Raw genomic sequence first — 639 nt, 5'->3', positions numbered from 1 at the left:
TTTGTATACGGTTGTGGGAATAGGCCTAAATAAGAAATCTCAAAAGGAACACAAGAATCAGTGGTGAATCTGTTAACATTCTGAACGTTTTGGGTGAAGGTTCGGGAAAAACTCAACAGTTGATTTCTTAAAAAACACCTGCTCTCTCTACACGCTGAGTGACCACAGAATACCTCTTTGCCAGTCGGACTCAAAGGCAGACCTGCCAACCATCACAGAATTTAACTCGTTACTAACTTGGAGACGTTTTCGCTATTGTTCAATATTATATATGATTGGGATTTTATTAACAAAAAACAAACAAACAAACAAATCAAACATTCTTTTTCGCCTTCCAGATAAATCAAACCTCAAGCAATAAATAATGGAATTATACACATCTTCATTAAATAGTGACTTCAATTCCAGGAAAAGCGCTCATAATTTTTTTTTTTTTCCCCGAAATTGCAGCAGTAATGCAGAATAAAGAATTTACCTTAATCTGATCTCTCTCTTTCTCTCTCTCTCTCTCTTGTTTTTTTTTTTTTAACTTGGAATTTCCTGACCCAAACTCAGTGGCTAACTTGGTTTGGAAACCTTTGAATCACTGGGGGACAAAAAAAAAAAAAAAAAAAAAAATAATTTTAAACTAAGGGACTC

Source organism: Tupaia chinensis, unplaced genomic scaffold (assembly GCF_000334495.1).
Source record: "Tupaia chinensis unplaced genomic scaffold, TupChi_1.0 Scaffold000632_1, whole genome shotgun sequence".
Taxonomy (NCBI): domain Eukaryota; kingdom Metazoa; phylum Chordata; class Mammalia; order Scandentia; family Tupaiidae; genus Tupaia; species Tupaia belangeri.
Note: the sequence above shows the minus strand (reverse complement) of the source record.